The sequence below is a fragment of the Lathyrus oleraceus genome, chromosome 1 (genome assembly GCF_024323335.1).
Source record: "Lathyrus oleraceus cultivar Zhongwan6 chromosome 1, CAAS_Psat_ZW6_1.0, whole genome shotgun sequence".
Taxonomy (NCBI): Eukaryota; Viridiplantae; Streptophyta; class Magnoliopsida; order Fabales; family Fabaceae; genus Lathyrus; species Lathyrus oleraceus.
The window spans coordinates 87,451,971-87,465,281 of record NC_066579.1 but is presented as its reverse complement, the minus strand read 5'-3'; positions in this window follow the sequence as shown (position 1 = coordinate 87,465,281).

The window sequence follows — 13,311 nt, the reverse complement described above, 5'->3', positions numbered from 1 at the left end:
GTTTGTTCTCCACAAAAGCAGGCGTCTGAGGCAAGTGCGAAATAAACCACTTGTACAGAAGAGGAATGAAACAAACAATACTTCCACCACCTTTAGAATTCCTTAGATGTAAAGAGAAATACATATCCCCTAACAAAGTAGGCACATGATTCCTAATCAAGAAAAGTCTAATGGCGTTAACATCAACAAAATCGTCAATGTTAGGGAACAAAGCTAATCCATAAATGAGCAACACAAAGATAGCTTCAAAGGCGTCCACACTACCAGCTTGAGCAAAAGTAGTAGCTTCCTTGATGAGGAAAACAGGTGGTAACCCAAACAACCCTTCTTTCTTCACCCAATGAGCCTTCATCTCAGGCTTCTTCAAGTGAAGAGCTTCAGAAATAATGCTAGATCGGGGAATCTCTTCCAATCCACTAAAAGGCACTCTACTAGAAACAGGTATCCCCAAAAGATGAGAATACTCCTCCAAGGTAGGCATAAGCTGAAAATCTGGAAAAGTGAAACAATGGTAGAGAGGATCATAGAACTGCACTAGCACACTCAAAAGTCCTTCTACCGCATTAGCAGACAAGATGGACAGAAGCTTCCCATGACATTGTTTGAAGTCCAAGGGATCTAATACAAAAGATGCTAGCTTACTTAACTCTTTCTAGTCGGGACATCTGAAACTGTACTTCTTAGTGTTCCTTCGTCCACAATCCATGGTCTGCAAATATTTGCAAAGGATACCTTAGTTCCTTGAAATTTTCGTGTGATGAATGTTATGATGCGCATGAATGCATGAATGCAACAATCACAAATAAGGGATCACACACAAGGCAAACAAAGGTTAAGGGATGAATCAAGTCATTGTCAAGATCAATCATCCATTTTGGTGGATTATGATTTACAACTTATCAACACCCAAGTTCCATTGATATTGACAAGACTTGATTGGATCAACCAAGAATCAAAGGTTTGTTGCAAGTCACGAGCATGGAGTCTGGGTAAGAACCATCCTAAAGGAGTAAACTAAGGATAAAAACCTGTAGATCATGTTCTAAAAAGTTCCCAGAGTCTTAATTCCATCTATCGGATATTACAGGTTAAGATGACTGACTCATCGACCCATAATATTCTCAAGAGAAACTCGTCTGAGTGTAGTATCACGTAACAACTGTTATCAAGTCTACAGTTGAACAGTTTCCGCACTACATCCTAAATAGGCCAAGATGGGTTAAATGTTTTTAGGTCCTTAGCTTCTCAGACCCAATTAGAGATAGTAATGCCTAACCATAAATACTTGTGTGACATTTCCAAATCCAAAGGAGTCTCTGTAACGGGGTATTCGTTACCATTAGAGATATTGACTAAATCTAAGGTAAATCATACAAGTCGAGTCGCCACCGCACTTCTATTTATCCAAAGGAATGGTTAGAAAGCGAACAAAAACCTAAAAGTTTTATCGAATCAAAAACTAGTAAAAATGTCAGAGATCTGGGTAAGTGGGTTAGTTATGCAATGGGAAGGTGTTAAGCACCCAAAACATCCTAGGTACTCCTAGGGAGTCCTTTTCACATTTGTTGTAAGGTTGGTATTTTGTGAAAAAATTGTTTGTGCAAACATGATTGAAGAGGTGAGAAGAGAATATACAAGTTATTTATATTTTGTGTTTGGATGGATAAACCCATTGCCTACGTACCATCTTAAAAAAGATTAGGATCAAAACCTCGTAGTTCGGGGTAAAAATCTCAAAATGAGTGAGTGGATTGATTGGTTCAAAAGCCTTAAGATCTTTTGTTATCCAAGGGAGAAAACTCAACCTAAAATCCACAAATCCACCATGTGAGGATAGCTTCAACATGCTAGTGAGGGGTTAACCCTATAATAAGCATGAAAGACTCATTGTCCATCACTAAGGATAAAGGTGAGTATTACATCTACCTCAAGGATAACTCAAACCTAATAGCTAAAGGTTATGGAAAATTTGATTAAGAAAATGGCCATTGAAACCATAAAAAGACATTTAAATGGATTATATTTACCAATGAAAAGTATTTACAAAATGTGGTCAAAGTTGGCTTAGAAGTTCAATTCAAAATAAGTGCTATGAAAAGAAAGTTTGAAAATCAAAAGCATAAGGCTTAGGTTTCTAATGTTTGAAAAGAAATGTTAAATGTTTGCACAAAAGTTTTGGCTTGGGTTAGAGTGGAGAGAAGAAGAAGAAAGGCTAAATCCTAAACATACAAGAGGTGAGGGATAAGAAACAAGACCACAAATGGATTTCCTCTGTTGAGATCATATTGATGATCCAAGTAGCTCCCATCCATTGGAATAAGCAATCACATAAGCATAAACTCAAGCAATCAACAATCAAATGAACTCTGGAAAAGCTCCTCAATGTACCTTGGGCCCCTCTCTCTTAGAAGCTCATGGTAATGGTTCCTCAATTTGAATCAAGTTGTAATCCCTAGCACAAGAACACACACATTAAAAGATTCTATCAAACAAACAAGGAATGGACAAGAAGAGTTTAGAAGTTGGTCCTTTCAAGGTTATCTTCAACATTAAGCATTCTAAAGCCTAATGCCTAGTTGCTCTTTGACTTTTATAGCACTCTAAAGGCCCAATGCCTAGTTGCTCTTTGACTCCAAATTTGCATAGGGAAAGTCCTAAAGTCTAAGTCCATTTTGTCCAATTCTTTGCATTTGGTCAACAACAAACAAACAAAATTCAAGCACAAAAGTATATACATAATTATGTGCTCAAGTGAGCAAAAGGCAAATTGCATTAACATAAACATGTGCTCCAAATGAGCAAAGGAAAAAGCAAATGAATAATATATACAAGAATAATAAATTGCATAAATATAAAGTGCAAAAGGTAAATGTTAATGGTTAATGGTTAATGTTAGTAGTTAGTGTGCCATAAGGCAAATTTAGCGCTATGTTAAGCAATCGTAATTGGACTTATGTAGAAGTCACAACTATCTGAGGCCGGTCAATAATAATGTAGGCAACAACACAAGTTAGAAGTCTTGATTAGTGAACCAAGTTCCAACAACTTGCCATGCCAAAAGAAAAAGAGAATTGATCTTTTATTGGTTTAAGTCCTTTGCATGATTTAGGAAGCAACCTATCCTTAATGCAAAGCCATTCATTTGATCAATTGATCAAGATGAATTAGATTTGAATCAAGGAAGATTAAGTCTCCCTAATCAATGCTAACTTATCAATCTTTAACTCATTGATCAAAAGGAAAAAGAAGAAGAAGAAGAAGGAGATGGATAATGAATAATGGAAATGGAAAGAATAAAGTGCATTAAATGAAATGGAATGTACCAATCAACAAGTGTTGACCAATGACATTGAGGATCATGGTCAAACAATCAAAAACAGAAGTGAGATGAAGATTGGAAGTCAAGAAATGAACAAAATATTTTTGGCATTTTTAATATTTGAAAATAAACTTGAATTAAAATATTAAAGAAAGGTCAAACTTCAAAATCACTTCAAATCAACTTTGAAAAGTCCAAGTGATTTATCCTAAGTTCAACAAGGTCAAGCAAAGTTTGATAAAAAAATTCAGCATTTTTTAAAGTCTGAAACTATTTTTAATCAATTAAAAATGAATAAAAATGACCTAATTGAACTAAAATCTCAAATAAATCTCAAATAAATTAAAAAATTGATGAGGATATTTTTCATAGATCCATCATCATTCAAATAGGTTGAGAAAATATTTTTGTATTTTTTGAATATCAACAACTAATTAAAATGAATTAAAAATAACCAGAAAAGAGAAAATTCACAAAAAATATCAAATGACAAAATAAAAAAAAAATTAAAAATCATTTTTAGAAACTAGAATTTAAATGGAGAAGAATGCAATTGGTCCCATATTTTTTGGATTAAAAATGAAGAAGTTATGAATTTTTGAAATAAAAAGGAATTAAAGAAAATAAAATGGAAATTAGAAAATCAGAAAAAAGGAGAGGCGTCTGATCAAGCCTCATTAATTGACGTGGTTGATCAGACGAATGTGAGATGCGCGCGCACGATGGTCCCTGGTCAACTGAGTAACATGTGGAATTAAAAAAAGTCTTAAGATTCAAGAGCCATGATTCAATCTGGAAATCATCATCAACGACTAGGATTCAAATTGGCAAACGGATGGTGGTGTACACCACCGTCTTCTCCGACGAGCATGGAGATTCCGGCCAGAGTTGTAGGTTCTAAAAACTTGATGAAAACGAGCGATCCTCATATCATTGGAAAGCAGAAACTTCATGGATTTCTAGATCTCCATGGTAAGAGAAATCAGAAGTTGAAAAATATGGTGTTCAACTGAAACTTCATGGATTTGTAAAATTGAAAGCACATATAAGTTGCCTCTATTGAGAGGACTTCAGGCAAGCAAAAGGACACAAGAAACAAGCTATAAATGAAGAGTTTCGAAGCAAATAAGTTTGAACATCAACCTTCTAAATGCATATCTGTGGAGCACGATCCTTCAACACTCTTGCTTGCAGCTTGTTCTGGAGATGAAAAGGAGGCAAGGCTAAGGAATTAGAGTCCAATAATCAACCAATGAAGTTGAGAATTGGATCTGAAAATTTCAAGTGAAAAAGCAAAATTCCTTTAGAGTATGGTTTGGAAAGATTTCTGCAGAGTTTCAGGTTGATTCAGGGATGAGAAATGAATGAAGCATGGCATGTATTTATAGCTGAAGCTGGTGCCAAAATGAGGAGAAACTCGTGTGCATGAAGCTTTGGGTCCTTCATGCATGGGCCTGTACAGGCGCATGTGAGGCCTAAAAGCAAATGGAAATGACTGCTGAGCTCATTTGAAGCAAGTTTGGACGTGCATTTTGAATGGTATTTGCTTGTGCATGAAGTTCCGACATGAATTCCATAATTGTGCCTAAAACTTCATCTATTCAAAAATGCCAATTAGAAAATCCAAACATAAGCATGTGGGTAATGTTTAGAAAGGTCTTGACATAAGGAACAAATGTTATATTGTCCAAAAACTCATTTGAAGTGTGGAAATTTATGAAAACATGCCATGAAGTTCATAGTGCAAAGCATGCCTTTGAGGATTTTGCCAAATTGGTCCAAATTTAAGCCCCTCTATTTTGATGATGAAAGCCTCAAATGGAAAAAACCTCCAACATAAAAGTTGTAGATATTTTCAAGACAATCAAAATGGACTTAAATTTTGAATCATTTGGATTTTTTATAAAGGAGTTATGAGCACTTGAAGTTGGATTTTGTTTACCTTTCAATGCATTTGGTCCAAAGTGACCTATAATGTTTTGCATTATCACATGTATTTCCTTTGAGATTATGAAATTTTGTTCAACATAACATTTTAAGTAGACACAATAATATTTCCAATTCATTTGATCCCACCTCAAAATCATAAAAAATGAATGAGTTATGTTCTTGGGAAGTTGACCCACAATTAGGGTTTCAGTTAAAATGACATATAATGTCTTGTAATGGGAGATGACCTTCCGAGCTTCAAATCAATTTTTGATGAACATGAAAGTTGTTCATATTGTCCTTAAGAACATTTTTTCTCTTGGGGTCATCTCCATTTGACCAACACATAAAAAGTTAGGTCTCAGTGCATTTCAAAATAGTCAGATGAATTGACTGATCAACTTCTCAAGTCCACAACTCATATCTTGATGAATTGATGATTGAGGACACTCAAATAAGTTCAAATATGCATGAAATGATGAATTAAAGAACTTCCCTTGATTGTATTTGACCATGGGCTGAGGTTGCTTCATGAGCAAGGCACACTTGGTACATAGATGAATTAGGGTTTCCTTGGGAACAAACCTCAAACCCTTGGATTTGATTTGATCAAAATGATGAATTAAGATACTTAGGGAGGAATATTTGATGCATGAGAGCTTTGGGAACCATTACCATGCTTGCTTTCATCTTCTCTTGGCCATATCTTTGCACAAAGGATCTCCTAGAAGCTTTTGACCTTGTGATTGCTCAAGCTACACACAAGAGATGTTAGTGACATGTTTTTGTGCTTTTGGTTAGTAAATAAAAATGAGAAAAGCAAAAATATACAAATCAAGCATGCTTGGTGACCTCAAACCACTCATAAGAGATCCCACCTAAAGGCAAAGGGAACCAAGATGCTTATGATCCTTGAGGCTTTACAAATGCAATGTTATGATGCCATGAGGGATCTTAGGGCCAAAATTGGGGTCTTACAGTCTCCACTGAGAATATGGATCTCAAGCCAACTTGTTAAGGACTACTCCACACAATTCGAACATGACTATACCATCCTCTTATCTTAATTGCACTAAAGTTCGGGTTAGAACTTATCTCACCACTCAGAGATCACCAAGCACAAGAAGCAGATTATATCACACATACATATATACAAACATCACATATATAAAAATATATTCACACAAAAAATAGGCTAAACCCACTGGATACTACTCCCCAGCAGAGTTGCCACTTAATTTCTGTAGAGGGAAATTCATGATCATCAAGCTATTGACAAGCTAGAGATCAAATAACAAGAGTCGCCACCACACTTTTATTGTTTCCAAGGGAAAGGGGAAAAAGTACGAACAAAACCCAAAAGTAAGAAGTTTTCAAATCAAAACTAATAAAAAGTCAGAGATCACAGGTAAGGGGGATGGTTACATAGAGGGAAGGTGTTAGCATCCAAAGTGTCTTAGGTACTCCTAGGGAGCCCTTTTTGTGTGCATATGTATTTTGTACAAAGTGATATTTACAAACAAATAGAATGGGGGATGAGAAAAGAATTCATTAATTATATTTTTGTGTTTGACAAGACCTTCGGTCTTGTGCCTACGTACCAACATAAAAATGAGGGATCAAAACCTCATAGTTCGTGATACAAATTTCAAAATGGATGCATTGATTTTAACAAAATTAAAGTTTGAAAGGCACAAAGGCCTAAAATGGTATGAATGAGTTAGTTCTTTTTGGCTTTTTGAAAGTTTAAGTCAATTATAGTTAAGTTTATTTACAAGTTTGATTTGAGAAAAGAAGTTTGAAAATGCAATGACATAAGGCCAAAGTTTCTATCTTTTTGCAAAGTGGTCAAAGTTTAGAACAAAAGTAGTTCACACAAAGAAGATTTTGAAAAATGGAGGGAGAGATTTTGAAAATAAAGAAATGGGGAGAATATGAAGAGACTATCCTATGCACAAAATTAAAAGTTTAGAGTTGAAAAGATCTGACCAAGTGGGTAGCAATCCAATAGACAAGAATGTCAATAGAAACCCAGAACTTCCTTGGACTTTTATAATCAAGCAACATACAAATGCACAATTATATTATCTTGAAGAGTAAGGCATCAAATAAAGATGGCCACATCCAAGCTTATCCCTTCCATGATCTTCTTCAAAATAGCCCATGTAACAAATGAATTCCACAAGTCACATGTTCAAAATAATAGCTACACAATGATCATGTTGCAGATGAACTAAGAGAGGTCTTCAAAGATGCATCAGATGAATTTCAAATTTGCAAGCACTTGGTTCTTCAACAAGTTGGCATTGGCCAAGTCCATTAGCATAGGAAGGTTGCCTAGATTCTAAGTCCATTTGTCCAAGATCAAGCCAACAGTCCACTCAAAAGTTTTTTAGGGTTTTTGTTATTATTATGTACATTAATGGTCAAAGACCATACAAACAAGCAAAGTATACACAAACAAAATATATCACAAAATATGGTCCAAATGGACAAAGTGAAAATTGCATTAATATAAACAATTAGACTGATATGAATAATGGAAAATGAAATAGAGTGTTAAAAGTAAATTGCATTAAAATGAAAGCTTGAAATTAAAAGTTAGTAGTTAATTGGTTAGAAGTTAGTATTGTTTTGTTTTTGCTTTTTATTTCAAGACATTCTTGGGAGAACACTCAACCCACTTATCACAAGCATGAATCCTTGAGCCAAAATATCTTCCAAAGGAAGGAAAGAAGGCCAAGTTTCCATACAATACCATGAAAGAGGGGAGACTTACAATCTCACTAACTAGAATGCTTATGCCTTTTGTGTCACAAATTTAGCGCTATGTTAAGAAATCGTAATTGGACTTATGTAGAAGTCACAACTATTTGAGGTCGGGCAATAGAATTTTGGTGTTAATGCATGTTAGAGACATAATATAATGGACTATGCTCATGAAACATACCACACACAAAAAGAATATGCAAAAGGTGTGGCCTAATCTCATCCATACTCATGTCAGTTTTTCAATCAACTAGCATTAGGACTTTGAGATGTCATAGGCCAAATGGAATGAATGAATGAAGAAAGGGAATAAGATGAAGTGGGAGGGGGATGAATGAAATCACAAATTGGTCAAAGGAGGACTTTTACCAAATTAATATCATCCATTCATTTTGGGAGATGGAATGTACATTCCATCAATCCCCTAAATCCAATGATATTAATTTGACAAAGTCAAATCAACCTTGACCAAGACCCAACAACAAGAGTTAAACATAAGCAAGTCATCACAATTGGTCAACGAATTTATTTGACATTTATTCAAATTAAAAATACTAAAATAGTGCATTTAAATTAAATATGGTTTGTCTAATTCCTAAAATCTCATCAAAATACCAAAGAAATGTCCATGAGATTTATCATAGGTCAAACACAGTCAAAGGACCTTGGAGAAAAAATATTCATAATTTTTGGACATTTAAAAATATTTTTAAACAATTAAAAACAAATGCAAAATCAATTAATTCATAAAAAATATTAATAATGATCCAAAAAATAATTTTAATTCAGAATATGAAAGAGAAAAATATTTGAATTGTTTTGGTGAAAGTCCCATATTTTTTGGATCAATATTGAATTTAATATGAATTATTGAAAATAAAGCAAATAAAATGAAAATTAGAATATCAGAAAAAACGTGGACCACTTGATCTCCCTGATTAATTGAGGTGGCAGATCAAGTGGCTAGGAACGCGCTATCCACGTTGGTCACTAGTCAGCGCGTGGCAACATTGGTAATTCAAATGCACGCTCCAGATTAAAACAATTCAAATCAATCCATAGGCTCAGAACCAAGCCAACACATCCCCGGCGTCCAAAGGCCGGTCGTCTTGTCCGGCGACCCTGGCCGGACTGGTTCACTCATCACCATTAAAAAAATGAAAAAGGAGGACATGATCTGAAAGAAAAAATTGCGTAGAGCACGAATCTGACCTTATTTCATCCTAACTCCAAGTATATTGAGAGATACATGGAGTTTAATTTTGAGGTACATGAACTGAGTTGCTTCGATTTGACCTCAAAGCAACTCAATCTTCTTGCCTGCATTGGTAGTACTTCAGACAACCAAAGAATCAATAGAATTGAGCAAGAATTTGAGAGAATCGAAGAGTTCAAAATTTCTGGAAAGTACCTTCAATGGAGGTCTGAATTCAACTGATCTTGATCTTGCTTGTGCTTGGTGTCACTCCACTTGTTTGCAGAAGAAGGATTGGATGCTTACAAAGTTGTGGATTCCTGGAGATTTGAATTTCAAAAAGTGGAAATTCAACCTCAAATTCAAAAGAATTTCTCAAGTTTATCCTTTTGAAAGTGAGGGTTAGAGATGGGGGGTCAAAGCTGGCGCGAATGTGTGTGAAATTCTGAGCAATTGGAGCTCTATTTATAGCTGAAATCATTGATATTTGCACACTTGAAATCACTTTCCAATTTTGGCAAAATGGTGATACATGGGTGCATGGGCGTTTACAGGCCCATGAGATCATTTTAATAAGTACACACATGAATTTTAGGTAGTTTGAATTGAGCTTGGATTGCAAGGCAAATGTGCATTTGAATTTGAAGTTTGATCCTTGCCATGTGATGTCACCATGTTCATGCCATGCGCAGCCTATGCATTCCTTGTCCAAAATGAATGAATTTGAGCTATTTACAAAGGTGAGATCAATAGGAACAACTTTCATGTTCAACACTTTTTCATTTGGAGCTTGGAATTTGGAGAAATTTGAGGTGGAAGTTTGGAAATTTTTGACATATCAAATTTTTTCTAAGTGTCAAGCCATATGTCTCAACATTCCACCTTGATTAACTTTTTATATGAGCTTCAAATGAGAAAAGTGTATTTATCAAAGTTGTAGCTCTCTCAAAGACCTTCAAAAGGGTCATAAATTTCATGTCATTTGGATTTAAAATGATAGAGGTATGCGTTTTTGAAGTTTAGAAAAATTACTTGATCAATGGTATAGGTCAAAAGTGACCTATAATGTAACCTCATATCACATGCTCAAGAAAGTTGAATTAGCCCCCACTCCAAACATAAAGGTTTAAGTAGACACTTCGAATTTGATTGTGCAACTTGGAAGTTTTTCATCTCATAAAAATTTAGCAAGTTATGGCCTTGGGAAGTTGACTTTCAAATTAGGGTTTAGACAAAATGACCTATAATGTTTCAACATCGAAAATGATTTTCCAAGCAAAAGTAGCTTTAGGTCTCAACATGAAAGTTGTTTGGAATGTCATTTAGAGTAAGTTTTTTCTTGGAATCATTTTCATATGGTAAAAAGTATAGGAGATAAGGTCTAGGGAGACCCAATTTTGATAAGATGAATTCATCTGGCCAACCACCATCAACCAACTTGCTAACTTCCGATTCTCTTGACTTTATGGGATCACGGTAGATCATATATGCTTAAGATGATGAAATTTGAAGTGTCCCTTGAGAAATTTGATCAATTGGTGAGATATCATGTTGGAGAAGTTACTCAAGATACCTAGTCAAACTAGGGTTTCCCAGGCAAATCGCCCTCAAACTCTTGAAGAAAATTTGATCAAAGTAACATGTATAGATCATTGGGACTCATATGTGATGTTCATAACCATTATTGAATCAATTCTTGGTTGTGCTCTTTGTTCATGAGGGTCTTAAACCCTAGATGTGAACTTGATAAATCAATGGAATCATGCCCCTTCTACAAAAGAGTTAGACAAATGCAAAGACATATTTTTGGTATTTTGGTTAGTGAATTGATAAAATACAAGTATGATATAATCACAAAGTGCTTGGTGATCTCTCCTGAAACAAACCCAATGAAAGAGGGGTAAGGAGGATGCCAAGGTATGATCCCAATGCTAATGTTTATGATGGAATTGCATGAGGGATCTTAGGGTCAAAATTGGGATATTACAGAATGAACTTAGAGTTTTCAGAAAGATCTTTGTCATCTCTTTTTCCTCCAAAGGAGGAGTGATCTGGGCAACCAATTCCCTCCATCTCTGCACAAACTCTTTAAACGTCTCCTTATCTCTTTGAACATAGACCTCAGCTGGTCTCTATCAGGCGCAATATCCACATTATACTTATATTGCTTGACAAAAGCCTCTCCCAAGTCATTGAAGGTACGAATGCTTGCACTGTCTAATCCCATATACCAACGGAGCGTAGCACTGGTCAAACTGTCTTGGAAGTAGTGAATCAAAAATTGATCATTGTCAGTCTGAGTAGACATCTTGCGAGCATACATCACTAGATGACTAAGTGGACAAGTGTTCCCTTTATACTTTTCAAAGTCAGACACTTTGAACTTCACCGTGATCTTGACGTTGGGCACTAAACACAACTCATCCACACTCTTTCCAAACAAATCCTTACCCCTTAGCGTCTTCAATTCCTTGCGCAACTCAAGAAACTGATCTTTCATTTCGTCCATTTTCTCATAAACATCCGGACCCTCAGACGGCTCGGAGTGATAAATGGTGTCCTCTACACGAGGTAAGGTGTGCACAACGGGAGGTGGCACAGACATGACCGGGCTAGATGCCGGCATGGAAGCAAAAGTAGGCGCAAAGCCTTCAGGCATAAAGTTGGACGACATTCCCCACGGGAATCCGGCAGGCATAGTGGGTGCAAAATGAGCGGTAGCAGCAGGCATGGTAGAGGTAGAAACCTCTGAAATGACAGTCCTCTGAGGAGGAGGAGTTGCAGGTGTTGGAGAAGCTTGGCTCTGAGCAGCAAGAACTGACTCCATCATGGCAGTCAAGCGGGCGATCTTATCCTTCAGCTCTATGTTCTCTTGCTCTAGATGCTCCATAATTTTGAGATGATTGGCGCGGGTGTTGTACCGATGAGTCAACTTGGCTAAATCACAGAAGAAACACCAATGAGACATTTGGTGAAAGAGAAACCTGCTTATGCACATGATGCATGAAATGCAATGCTTGATTATTTATTTTTATTTTCAAGGAACTTATTATATCATTTGCAAAAATATATATATATATATATATATATATATATATATATATATATATATATATATATATATCAACAATTTGCAATAATTCTTATATGACCAAAAATCTCTTTTCATTTATATAATTGGAAGGATTACACTGAGTACAATTTCAGAAACCAATTGAAAAATACAAGAGAAAAGGAGACTAGTCATCCTAAGGATCCCTAATAACAATGTCAGAAGACCTAGCTGAAGGCGCGTACTTCCTTCGAATGCGTCGAATCTCGGTCTCAAAAGAAGCTTTCATCTGAGTCTTCTCGAGGAAAAGCTGATCAATAATCTTCTTCCAAGCAATGGAAGGTTGAGGCATGCTAGAAGATAAAACCTCTGGCTCTCTCTGTCTCTTCGTCACTCGATGTTCAAGTAACTTAATAAGTGCATCTTTGTCCTTAGACTCCAACTGCAACTGTTCATGCTTCTTGCTCAAAGCACGAAAACGCTCTTCCCACATATCTTTCTCTTGCTTCATCTTGACGAACGCGTCTTCTAACTCCTCTACATCTTGGTTAGGGAGAGTTAATGGCTCAACCACAACCATAGACATAGGTCTTTCACAAGGATAAGGCATCTTCAACTCCAAAGCTCTCTTCTTCATCCAAAGAGTGTAAGCTTCCAAAGCTACACAATTGCGCAGACCAAGCTTGGATCTTCCCTTCCTACGCACATTATGCCAAGCACGCACAATCTTCTGCTTCAAATGTTGGGGATCTTTACCCTCTTGATAGAAAAGACCTTCTAAGAAAGTGTTTTTAGGTTTGTCTCCCAAGGGGAACCCAAGTTGACGACGAGCCAAAGAAGGGTTATAGTTAATTCCTCCTTGTGTACCAATGAGAGGCACATTGGAGAATTCACCACAACTATCAATAATGTCCAAAGTGCTCAAAGAAGGATCATACCAAACTATATCATCATTAGTGAGAGACATAAGTCTCTGAGACCACCGTAAACATTGTTTGTTCTCCACAAAAGCAGGTGTCTGAGGCAAGTGCGAAATAAACCACTTGT